The sequence below is a fragment of the Cherax quadricarinatus genome, chromosome 32 (genome assembly GCF_038502225.1).
Source record: "Cherax quadricarinatus isolate ZL_2023a chromosome 32, ASM3850222v1, whole genome shotgun sequence".
Lineage (NCBI taxonomy): Eukaryota > Metazoa > Arthropoda > Malacostraca > Decapoda > Parastacidae > Cherax > Cherax quadricarinatus.
In genome coordinates, this window is record NC_091323.1 from 26,568,809 (window position 1) to 26,581,757 (window position 12,949).

A 12,949-nucleotide genomic window follows, 5' to 3' on the forward strand; every position below is an offset into this window, starting at 1 on the left:
GGAAGTGTTGTACAAGCCACTTGTGAGACTGAGACGATAGGAATCTTGGGGACAGTGTCAACAATCCTTGCTAGAGTTCCTCATAAGGAGAAAAAAACATTACAAACATTTTCATAACCGGTGCGAAGAATGTTTTTACCACATTTCTAAAGATCACCCTGGCCTAGATGGCAGAAAAATTTACGCTATATGAGGAAGATTTCATGTTACTGTAAGGCATTTATCACAGGTGCTTACACTTAAATGAAAATTAGTATTTGTGCTTACGACACATGAAGAATTATGCAGTAATACCAGGTGAAAGCGTCGAGCTTAACCTTAATTTAGTGAGATTTGGCTAAGTGTTTAAATGTTGATGATGATGTAATTTGTGGATGTTAAGTTGCTGGGAAATTTGGTGAGAATCTTGTAAATGAAAGAACATATGAGGACAACAATAATGAGCTAATTAATATGCATATACATATATATATATATATATATATATATATATATATATATATATATATATATATATATATATATATATATATATATATAAGGCAAATAGATTACTGGGATTTGTATCAAGAAGTGTAAGCAACAGAAGTCCAGAGGTCATACTGCAGCTTTATACATCATTAGTAAGGCCTCACCTAGATTATGCAGCTCAGTTCTGGTCTCCATATTACAAAATGGACATAAATTCGTTAGAAAACATTCAGCGTAGGATGACTAAATTAATACATAGCATTAGAAAACTTCCTTATGAAGAAAGATTGAAGACTCTTAAGTTACATTCACTTGTTAGACGAAGAATGAGGGGAGACCTGATCGAAGTGTATAAGTGGAAGATAGGTATTAATAAAGGGGATATTAATAAGGTCTTGAGGATGTCTCTCCAAGAGAGAACCCGCAGTAATGGATTTAAATTAGATAAGTTTAGATTCAGAAAGGACATAGGAAAGTATTGGTTTGGAAATAGGGTAGTAGATGAGTGGAACAGTCTACCTAGTTGGGTTATTGAGGCTGGGACTTTGGGTGGTTTCAGATTTAGGTTGGATAAGTACATGAGTGGGAGGGGTTGGATTTGAGTGGGACTTTCACATCAGAGCTTATTTCTTGGGTGGCATTGAAAATTGGGTTGGGCAAATGTTTTGTTAGTGGGATGAATTGTAAAGGACCTGCCTAGTATGGGCCAACAGGCCTCCTGCAGTGTTCCTCCTTTCTTATGTTCTTATGTTCTTATTATATATATATATCCAAATATTCCTCCTTGAAGCCTTTTTATCCACTTCTCCGAGGCTATGGGTCCCACAATTTACACCAGAGGTGGACCCCATCCTATATATATATATATATATATATATATATATATATATATATATATATATATATATATATATATATATATATATATATATATATATATATATGTATGTATATATATGTATATATATATATGTACGGTAGGGTTATAATTGAAAGAATTAGAGGTAAGACAGAATGTAGGATTGCGGATGAGCAAGGAGGTTTCAGAGTGGGTAGGGGATGTGTAGATCAAGTATTTACATTGAAGCATATATGTGAACAGTATTTAGATAAAGGTAGGGAAGTTTTTATTGCATTTATGGATTTAGAAAAGGCATAGGATAGAGTGGATAGAGGAGCAATGTGGCAGATGTTGCAAGTATATGGAATAGGTGGTAAGTTATTAAATGCTGTAAAGAGTTTTTATGAGGATAGTGAGGCTCAGGTTAAGGTGTGTAGAAGAGAGGGAGACTACTTCCCGGTAAAAGTAGGTCTTAGACAGGGATGTGTAATGTCACCATGGTTGTTTAATATATTTATAGATGGGGTTGTAAAGGAAGTCAATGCTAGGGTGTACGGGAGAAGGGTGGGATTAAATTTTGGGGAATCAAATTCAAAATGGGAATTGACAGTTACTTTTTGCTGATGATGCTGTGCTTATGGGAGATTCTAAAGAAAAATTGCAAAGGTTAGTGGATGAGTTTGGGAATGTGTGTAAAGGTAGAAAGTTGAAAGTGAACATAGAAAAGAGTAAGGTGATGAGGGTATCAAATGATTTAGATAAAGAAAAATTGAATATCAAATTGGGGAAGAGGAGTATGGAAGAAGTGAATGTTTTCAGATACTTGGGAGTTGACGTGTCGGCGGATGGATTTATGAAGGATGAGGTTAATCATAGAATTGATGAGGGAAAAAAGGTGAGTGGTGCATTGAGGTATATATGGAGTCAAAAAACGTTATCTATGGAGGCAAAGAAGGGAATGTATGAAAGTATAGTAGTACCAGCACTCTTATATGGGTGTGAAGCTTGGGTGGTAAATGCAGCAGCGAGGAGACGGTTGGAGGCAGTGGAGATGTCCTGTTTAAGGGCAATGTGCGGTGTAAATATTACGCAGAAAATTCGGAGTGTGGAAATTAGGAAAAGGTGTGGAGTTAATAAAAGTATTAGTCAGAGGGCAGAAGAGGGGTTGTTGAGGTGGTTTGGTCATTTAGAGAGAATGGATCGAAGTAGAATGACATGGAAAGCATATAAATCTATAGGGGAAGGAAGGCGGGGTAGGGGTCGTCCTCGAAAGGGTTGGAGAGAGGGGGTAAAGGAGGTTTTGTGGGCAAGGGGCTTGGACTTCCAGCAAGCGTGCGTGAGCGTGTTAGATAGGAGTGAATGGAGACGAATGGTACTTGGGACCTGACGATCTGTTGGAGTGTGAGCAGGGTAATATTTAGTGAAGGGATTTAGGAAAACCGGTTATTTTCATATAGTCGGACTTGAGTCCTGGAAATGGGAAGTACAATGCCTGCACTTTAAAGGAGGGGTTCGGGATATTGGCAGTTTGGAGGGATATGTTGTGTATCTTTATGTGTATGGTTCTAAACTGTGTATTCTGAGCACCTCTGCAAAAACAGTGATAATGTGCGAGTGTGGTGAAAGTGTTGAATGATGATGAAAGTATTTTCTTTTTGGGGATTTTCTTTCTTTTTTGGGTCACCCTGCCTCGGTGGGAGACGGCCGACTTGTTGAAAAAAAAAATAAATATATATTTAACAAGTCGGCCGTCTCCCACCGAGGCAGGGTGACCCAAAAAGAAAGAAAATCCCCAAAAAGAACATACTTTCATCATAATTCAACACTTTCACCTCACTCGTACATAATCACTGTTTTTGTAGAGGTCCCCAAAACACAACAGTTTAGAAGCATATACGTATAAAGATATACAACATATCCCTCCAAACTGCCAGTATCCAAAACCCCTCCAGTACTCAAGTCCGGCTATATAAAAATAACCGGTTTCCCTGAATCCCTTCACTAAATATTAACCTGTTCACACTCCAACAGCTCGTCAGGTCTCAAATACCATTCATCTCCATTCACTCCCAACACGCTCACGCATGCTTGCTGGAAGTCCAAGCCCCTCGCCCACAAAACCTCCTTTACCCCCTCCCTCCAACCTTTTCGAGGACGATTCCTACCCCGCCTTCCTTCCCCTACAGATTTATACGCTCTCCATCTCATTCTACTTTGATCCATTCTCTCTAAATGACCAAACCACCTCGACAACCCTCTGACTAATACTTTTATTAACTCCACACCTCCTAATTTCCACACTCCGAATTCTCTGCATAATATTTACACCACACATTGCCCCTAGACAGGACATCTCCACCGCCTCCTCGCTGCAGCATTTACAACCCATATAAGAGTGTTCGTACCACTATACTTTCATACATTATATATATATATATATATATATATATATATATATATATATATATATATATATATATATATATATTATATATATTATATATATATATATATATATATATATATATATATATACATATATAAATATATATATGTATATATATATATATATATATATATATATATATATATATATATATATATATATATATATATATATATATATATATATATATATATATATATATACGTCGTGCCGAATATGTAAAACTGGTCAGTTAGCAAGAACTCATTTAAAATTAAGTTCTTTCTGAAATTTTCTCTTATACGTTTAAAGATATATTTTTTTCATTAATGTTAATGTAAAAAATTTTTAACTTTGCACCAAAAGAATCTTAGAAAAACCTAACCTTATTATAACAAGAACAATATATTTTAGATTTGTTTACAGTAATTTAATACTAAACGAACACAGTGAAATATATTTTTTTCGTTAGGTTCAGAATGATTTTGGCGAAATTATTGCATACACAAATTTTTCGTTTGTCCTATATGGCAAGATGAGCGTTGCTATTTAAGCCAAGATTGCAAATTCTGCCTATTCGGCACGACATATATATATATATATATATATATATATATATATATATATATATATATATATATATATATATATATATATATATATATATATATATATATATAAGAGAGAGGAATGATTGATCTAGGCCTTTCATGTTATAATCAACACATCACCAGGAGCTTGCAGTGTTGCATAAATGAGTAGGAAGACCAGGTAGTTTGAAATAAAATCTACCCAACGCTGCCTATTTCCTGCCAATGTATTGTCTGCTTATTGATTGTTCCGCTCTCAGGCTAGCTCTTATTGATGATCTGACCAGTCGGATTGTTAGGGCTGGCGGCACGCAGTAAATCGCATGTACCACAGTGCGACTGAGTATTCGAGCATGGTGGAATAGTTAGGAGAAACGTACCAAATTCTTCTTGAAGTCATGGGTTCTTTGGTAGTTCTCTTTGTATTCGAAAATAATGAATGGCGCTGAAAGGCTTTAGACCCCTTACATTTATAAAGTTACTGATTAGGTGTACTTACTGCACTCCTGTTTTTCACTTGGGGAATTTTGAAATGTCGACAATGCATTCCGTTCTCGGAAAGAGTATTTTAGACCTGTAAATTTGAACCAGCTCTTTCAATATTTTCTTGGTGTAAATTATTACAACGTTTTCTCGCCTGTATTGTAACCTTTACCTAAGCATATTATCCTGGCGTTTTGCTATAAAAGATTCTGGAAACTCCAACAGAGGATCTGTTACGTCATATTTGATCATTCAAAGCGCCCGAGACAGCAGCATCAAGCTGAGCTGAAGCTTTGGGTGACATCATAGTGAGCTTAGGAGGATTTCACACCCTTATGTCATACATGGGCGCTAAATTTACTACAAAGATGATCTAACTTAAACCAAATGACACATGTCGAAAAGTTTTTCTTAAAGCCGTATGTAAAAAAAAATCAACTTTTGCTTTAGGAAGAAGAGTTGTTATTTGTCAGGAAAGAAGTGTCTCTTGACGCGGGCTTCTGTCGTGTGATCCAGCAGCTCAGTCCAACAACACGTTGACCTGAGATATTCATGACAATCCTGGGACGACCTCGGCAGGAGGATCATCATATTGTTGCTGTACATCCATGATACCTTCCTGACAAAGTTATCACATTACTGTCAAGTGCTCATTTGTAATTTGTCCCTCGACTAGGACGGACGTTGTCTCACACATTCCAGTTCGTTATGTCTCTGATATAAACCTTTACAAAAAAAAATTATTCTAAGTTAGGTTAGGTTTCACTTACATTCATATAGAGTTAATCGTCAATAACGAAATAACATAATCGGGCAGCTTATGTGTGGCAGCGCGGAGCATATTCTATTAAATCCTTGGGATTCCCATGCAGGCTGTTTCTTGCAGGCTGAAATGCGACTGGAGTTGCTGGATTCTGCATCATAAATCGGAAAAGCAATAGTGCAGAACATAGGTTAAAGTTTCAGTGATGTAAAGCTCAAGGTATAGTTATCACACCTAAAATTATGAAACAGTGCCGCTCAGGAGTTCGAATAAGCTCATAACAATTGTTCGTGCAAATTGTGTAATTATTATTATTATAATCAAAAAGAAGCGCTAAGCCACAAGGGCTATACAGCGCTGCAACAAATTGTGTAATGAAATCTGAAGGTGATTACCATGCTGATTAACATTTATACTAACTCCTAGTCCGGCGTCGCTGTTTGATGATGCAGCGCTAAAAAAAAAATGGAGTGAACTCAGGCTATTATGTTTAACACAACAACAGTGTGAGGACATACTGGCTGCCGTATTGATTACTGTTGTTGACGGAGGCTTGCTTCATCTTGTGTGGTCACGACTAGCAACACATGACCAAATATGCAAATCGTTCTTGAACTACGGGATTACTAACTACACACGCTCAGCAATCGCAAGGCTCGAGAGATACGATATACAATACACCAAAACCAAATAACAAAGAGAAAATATATTCTATGTAAGGTGGAGAGGCTTATATCCTTTTGTGATGTTGAGAAGTCTGTATTCTTTTGTTAGGTAGAGAGGCCTCTTATCTTTTTTTGTGATGTGGCGAGGCCTTTTCCTTTTATAATTTTGAAAGACCTCTGTCCAAAATTAGCAACAGAATTGATTATTCTTGCCATCCCTGCTCTTCTTACATTTCTAGTGGTTTAATTATAGGAATAAAAAATAGGAGGGATGGGGGGCAGGGGGATTTTGGTCTAATCAGGACAACCAGACATGACAAATAGCTCCTAAAAGCTTAATAAAATTCGAGTCAATTAAGTGATAAGCAGAGTTTTCTGCCGCCGCCAGCATCTTTGCCTCTCTATTTCCAGAAATGTGTACTATATTTTATTTAACTTTTTACTTAAATAATTTCATTAGTATGTCATAGGAAACGGGAACCCATTGTCTGTAAATAATTAGAATTACGTAAAAAAAATTTACATTTTAGTGTTACAGTTCTTTGCTGACTGTATTCAGATTAAAAATTCCGTGTTGTCGTAAGGGGGACCTTCCAACCGGACATTGGATCACCTCAATATGGTTGACGGTGGTGGCTGTTTGTCAGGAAATAGGAAAGTGTCTCTTGACGTGAGTGTTTTAAATAACCCACTCAGTAATTAAACAACCGCTTGTTTACCGGTGCTGGTATTAGGATTAAGCAGCCGTTGTACCGGTGTTGGTATCAGGATTAAGCAGCCGTTATTGTACCGGTACTGGTATCAGGATCAAGCAACCGTTTTTGTACCGGTGCTGGTATCAGGATCAAGCAACCGTTTTTGTACCGGTGCTGGGTATGTAATTGAGCAAAAAGTTGCTATATACCCATGTTTATAAGCATCTTCTGGCTTACAGAACTTATACCTTCAACTCGGTTTAAAAAAATATCACATTGTTGCCGAAGGGTAGAATTGATAGACAGTGACATGGGGGCAGTAGTGGTGAATTTTTATCCTTGTTGTCAGTCAAGCAAAACAAATGTCGTTGTTCCAACAACGACGCAATGTTTTCCCGTGACAACAGTCAGTTGGACAAGTTAACCGTGCGCCTAGTGATGGCATGATAAATAATAAACTAATATATAAATATGCAAATGAAACTGGCTTCCGCATGTAGGTATCATTGTTAACAATGGTGTCAAATTTACCATTGTCAGAAGTTTTGGTGTTGCCGGCTATAGTATAAGTACCATTGTCAGCAGTGGTAAGCAAAGTACTATTATCAGCACTGGTGTGAAAGGAACTACTGTCAGCAATTTTATCATTGTTGGCAACCAGTATAAGTACCTTTGCCAGCAGTGATATACAAGGTACCAGTACCTTCACTAGTATTAAGGGTATCGTTGTCATCAGATGAATCATATATATATATATACCATTGTGAACAGCGACATGAAAAATACCTCGACTAGCAGTGGTATCAAAGGCATCAGTGTCAGCACTTATGAAAGCGTACCATTGACAACTAATATCAAAGGTTCCTTTGCCAGTAGTGGTATCACAGGTACATTTGTTTGCATTGGTATGAAGGAGTCCAGTGCTTGCATTAAAGGAGACGGCATTACCGGCATCAAAAGGAGGGACAACAATATACAGCGAATTTAAAAGTAGAAACAAAGAGTTTGTGTGTTTTTAGGGGCTGAGTGTGTTGTGGACTAGTGGTAAGTGGGAGGTGAAGCTTCTCACTGTTCGTTCTCGTTTCAAGGCCGGTAACCAGGCATGAACAGCGTCTTAGTAAGCGGTTTCCAGCACGAAAGAATCCTGCAAACTTTATTAATGAATTTTTCTTTGTTTTTTCAAGCATCCTCCAAAAAAGTTTTCTTCCAAATTTCGCATAAATTTACGTTTTGGAATGTTGTGAATGTTTACTTTTTTTTTTTTTGCTTTGGTAAGTCTCATCTTTGTGGCTGCTGCAATATTACCTTTGTTTGACCCCGTAACTGTTGTAACTAGCTGTATTCCCCCGTGACTGCTGTAGCTAGTTGTGTCCTCGTAACTGTGGTAACTAGTTGTATGTCCCCGCTACTGCTGTAACGTTACTCTGGTGTGTTTCCGTACCACTGGCATCTCTTACAATGAGAGCAACACAGGCTGAAAGAGAAACATGTACAGAAATAAAAATTTTGTTTTATGATTTTTATTTTTATCTGTAATTTTGTTGTGCTATTTTTCTTAAGTCTTGTACATTAGTTTTTCTTCCCTGTTCCCCCTCAGCCTGTGTCTCCTCTTCCCATTCTTGTATTCTCCTTTGATCTTTTCTCTCTTCCCTCCTTCATCATTTCTCTCTCACCCTGCTACCACACCACCCTTTCCTCTGCTGTCCACACAGTTAATGCACCGTGCGTGTTAGGCAGCTTACAAAATATATAACATCACACACATCTCTGCTCTTCATTACCTCTCAGACCCGGCGAGCACTGACCTGACAGTTTCGTACCATAGCGCTGGGTGATGTGGACTCCTGTGGAGCTGTTGCGAACAGTATATACTAACTAACATGCTGACCCCTGTGGAGCACTGATAGCCCTCTCTAGCTGCTGTGGGGCTGAAGAGTCTTATTACGAACAGTTGGCTTCTGATTCTGGGTTGTTATTGATATTTATGTTCCTCTTCTGTTGGAAATATATTTTTGTGTTGTGTAATGTAACTGAAATTATTGTTGCTCCGTTGCTGCGCTCTCTCTCTCTCTCTCTCTCTCTCTCTCTCTCTCTCTCTCTCTCTATATATATATATATATATATATATATATATATATATATATATATATATATATATATATAAACTCGCGGGCCGTCTCCCACCAAGGCAGTGTGACCCAAAAAAAAAGAAACTTTCACCATCGTTCACATTCACTGTCTTTGCAGATTAATGTGGGCTCCACTATGACCACTGTGGGTTTTTATTGCCGAATCTTACAGCAACATGTGAAAACTGAAAACTTGTTAAAGCCTTGATGAGTAGTGCAATTGATAAGTTTTAAGCTTAATGTTGGATGCCAAGACTTGCCCACCATATACGGTAGAGATATTATGTGTAGAGCAAATCATGTATGTGCCTATGACGTTTCGTTCTTAGAGTTTCATGAAGTCAAAGGTTTTACATAGAGCGAAACCTCGTTTGTAAAGAAAGGTTTACTTCAGCACGAAGTTGGTTTCTTTATATGGTTTAACTCCCGTCGACTACACGAGGGTCATTAAAGTTCTATGTGTAAGCTTTGCACGACCTGCCAACAATACTGTAGTTTAATCCCTAAAACTGGTATGAGAGTAAATTCTCAGTGTATATACACCTCTCGGTGTACTTTATATATTTGTGAGGCCTTATACCAATCAGGCTAAGCTTCTAAGTAATTCACAGAGATTGCTTCGTTGAGAATTTCGATACTAGGCTGTTCATCCCTTCATTTGCCAGGTGCTTACAGCACTGAAGTGAGACAAGGTTATATACACCGAGAGTTGTATGTCTGTTAGTGGATATACACTGAGAATTTACTTTAATCCCTGAAATAGTGATTAGGCTATCCTTGACGGGTGGTGAACAGGTTACATGAACCCTTAATGACCTGTTGTGTTGACAACATTCTTTGAATCTTATTAACCAACCACCAGATATGTGATTTTGATGATGAAATTTTGAAGAAATTATGCAGCTATTTAGTAATGTGTAGTCTAACTACATTGAAAGGTGAGTAAATCAGAAGTGCTTTAGTGGACTTTCAATTACATTCGCTCAGTTGTGTGTCATTATTTCACATGCATGAGGAGAAATAAATCATACGGTATTAGTCCCCTGAATGGGAGATGACTTGATGCTGAATATTTTCCCTTGGCATATTTTATGTTGGGAAAGGTACCACTCAACCAGAGACAATTGCGGGGGTAGCTGTGGGAACAACAGGGGGGGGAGTAGCTGTGGGAACAACGGGGAGGGAGTATTTGTGAGAACAACAGGAGCCGAACATTGAAACACTCCTTTGTCCTCATACTCTGAGGACGTTGCACAGGGAAGTTTTATTAACTGCTTCATGGTAACAGTTTTAGCTGCATTGGTTGTCTTCCACGTTCACAGTTGTAACTCAGCACAATAATACACAGCGCTGGTGTAACGGGACGTAATTCTCCTCGACTAACTAGCATTTAACTGTTTAATAGAGACCTGCAATTTAACTCTGACAAGTGAACTTTCCTGCTACAAGTGACTCCAGCTAACACAAGAGGGCAAGAATTGCTGAAATGTTCAGGAAAAAATCTTTTCCCTACTGGAAATACTTACACCGTCACTAGAGCAATCTAGGAGAAAAAGAGAGGGCAGGAAGGCAGAGAGAGGAAGAAGGATGGAAATAGGCTACGGAAGACAGTAAGAGACAAGAAGAGGGAAACTAAAGGAGGGGAGAGAAGGAAAAATGAACAGATGAATGGAAGGCAGTATAGGAGAAAGTCAAAAAAAAAAAGATGTAAACGAAGATTTATGGAGAGCGTGAAACAGAGAAATGGAGATGGGGAGAGGAGAATAAAAAAGCTGGACACCGGAAGGATAACATGAAAAGGGGAGCTTCTGTTTTTCACGACCACTTAAAAGTCCTCTAACTGTTGCTAAAAATTTAAGAAAGTGTAAAGTGGACTTAAAAATTAATGTGTAAACTTGCATGAATTTACAGTTGTGAGTTTTTCATCTTTTTATGCCTAAACTAAGATTTCTGTATTATGTATTTTTTATTTTATTGTCTATTGCTGGTTCCTCCTCCCCTTTTTTTTTATTGTCTCTGTATGCTCTTAAAGAACCCCCTGAGTTTCTTATACCTTATAATCCTCGACCCCTGGTTCTCTAAAGTTGTAAGGTTTAGTTCCTTTAATCATTTATTATTAGCTCTGCGTCTCGTCTCGAACCAAATTTCTAGATATTCTCTAGTTTCTGGACATATTCGGGTGAGTGCTGCCTACTCTGCTTCTGCACATCTGACATATAATATAATGTCCTGAAGGACTGTGGAGGTTCCTGAAGTTCCTGAAAGCTGTACTTGGTAGGTGCGTGTATGCGTGCGTGCGTTCGGGCTCACGTAGATACGTGTGCGTGTCTGGGCGGTGGGCACTGACACCACTCTTGGCACTTCCACCAATAATGGAGTGACTTGGAGAACCGAAGGTAAGGTCAAAGGTTTTGTCGTGCTCGCCTCCTGTTGTATTCTGTTGTCCTGTTGACTGCTCTTTATGCTTACCTCCCTCCTGTTGATCTCTGTTAACATATTGATACCCTATTGACCGCCTATTATGTTACTCTGCTTGTTACTCTACTTCCTGTTGCGACCTGGTGACGTTCTGTTATTACTATTTCCTGTCTTGTCTGGTTATCAATCCGTTTTGATACTGTTCTTCCTGTTGCGTAGTGTAGATAGTCTGTTATGTTATACTTCTCTTCGTCGCATCACAGTCTATGCTTATGTAACCACCACCACCACATCTCTCTCATAAAAAACTACTCGGATGTATCGCCTTTTGCGGAAAATTTCATGCAAGATATGCAAAAACACGCTATGGTGGGACGAGTATTAGTGTCCCTGGCTTCACGGGAAAAGGAGGGCAGTACATCAGTGTTCTTGAACTTTGAGTGGGTCCAAGAATATTGGGAACCTCACAGCCGCCTCTAAACAGTGGGTACCTCAACCTTTCCTTCACTCTCCACAGTGGGCACCTCAGCTGACCTTTCCTTTACTCTCCACAGTGGGCATTTCACAGCCTCTCCAAACCCGCTATCATGATAGTGAATTTGATCAATTGTGTCGACTGTTCACTACATTTTTTGTTCTTGCTGTCGGTTCTCATGTTATGTATCAGTATTATTTTAGCTGTCATATATTGCATAATTTGGCCTCTGTGAGGCCCGTATTTCAACATCATTGATTCCCTAAAGGTAACTGAAATCAGCGTTACGCCGTGTATTCTGTAAATGTTTTATTTTCGAACTGAATAACGTTATGGCTATAATCGTGCAATGCATTTTAAAAGAATTTTTACTGGTGCATTATAAATAACACGGTTTCATTATGGATGTTTATAACCAATATTTTTATTGGACAAGGAGTACGAAAGATTATCAGTTTTATAGGAATGTAAAAAAAAAAGTTTAAAATCCTAATCTTTCTTTTAAACTTCAGGTTTATTGCGCAGATCAGACATGTGCCGGTAAGCCAGCGATCACTGTTGTTCTTTGGCCAGCTTCAAACTAATAGCTAGGCTGCTAGAACATTATTAACCTTTGTGTTAAAAGGCTCGTTTATTTGTTTATATTTGTTAGTAGGCTCATTTGTTTAGTTACATTTGTTAGTAGGCTCGATTATGTATTTGGTTCAAAGCCTAGCGTCAACATGAGGGTCTGTCGGGAGGTCGTTCCGGGGGTCATCACCACTGACCAGGTCGGTGAGGATCTCTATCCAAAAAGTTGGACTTTCTTCTCTTTCTTGAATGGAACGCTTTGTTTCCCTCGCGTTCTTCCGGCGCTGTAAGACCCCTAAGAGTGTATCGCTTCCCGTGGATGTACTGCTATTACTACTACTCATAATAATAATACACAAGGGCTATTAAGGCTGCTTGTTGTAGCCTACACCACCAATCTAGGATCCTTTAATCCCTTAAATAA

The 12,949-nt window shown here is 38.3% G+C and overlaps 1 protein-coding gene across 2 annotated transcripts in view; it reads left to right on the forward strand.

Moving 5' to 3' along the window:
* Positions 1–12,949, forward strand: part of LOC128690149 (glycine receptor subunit alpha-2-like) — a 303,369-nt gene that overhangs the window by 97,763 nt on the left and 192,657 nt on the right. The gene's annotated exons all lie outside the window — the stretch shown is intronic.